The 342-nt window shown below is 31.9% G+C and overlaps 1 protein-coding gene across 1 annotated transcript in view; it reads right to left on the reverse strand.

Annotated features, from left to right (window-relative positions):
- The window catches only part of LOC106881210 (sodium/calcium exchanger 3-like), a 243,749-nt gene that overhangs the window by 52,299 nt on the left and 191,108 nt on the right, over positions 1-342 (reverse strand). The window lies entirely within an intron of this gene.

The following is a 342-nucleotide window of genomic DNA, read 5'->3' on the forward strand; positions in this document are numbered from 1 at the left end:
ATATATATATATATATACACATACACACACAGGTATTTGTGCATATATATGTATATATATGTGTGTGTGTGCGCGTTTATACATACATACACATAAGCACACATATACAGTGCAGTATGGCCAAATGGTTTGGAATGTTAATACTACACACACACGCACACATAAACACAAACACACACAAACATGCGTGCACACACACACACGCATATAAGTATATATGTGAATGTGTCTATACACTTAAAAAGCTGAGTATGTTTTTATACAAGAAAACGACTAATGTTCTAAGTGGCATAACTGAATAATCATATGGCTGTGTGTCTGTATATATATATATATATATAT

Source organism: Octopus bimaculoides, chromosome 5 (assembly GCF_001194135.2).
Source record: "Octopus bimaculoides isolate UCB-OBI-ISO-001 chromosome 5, ASM119413v2, whole genome shotgun sequence".
Taxonomy (NCBI): Eukaryota; Metazoa; Mollusca; class Cephalopoda; order Octopoda; family Octopodidae; genus Octopus; species Octopus bimaculoides.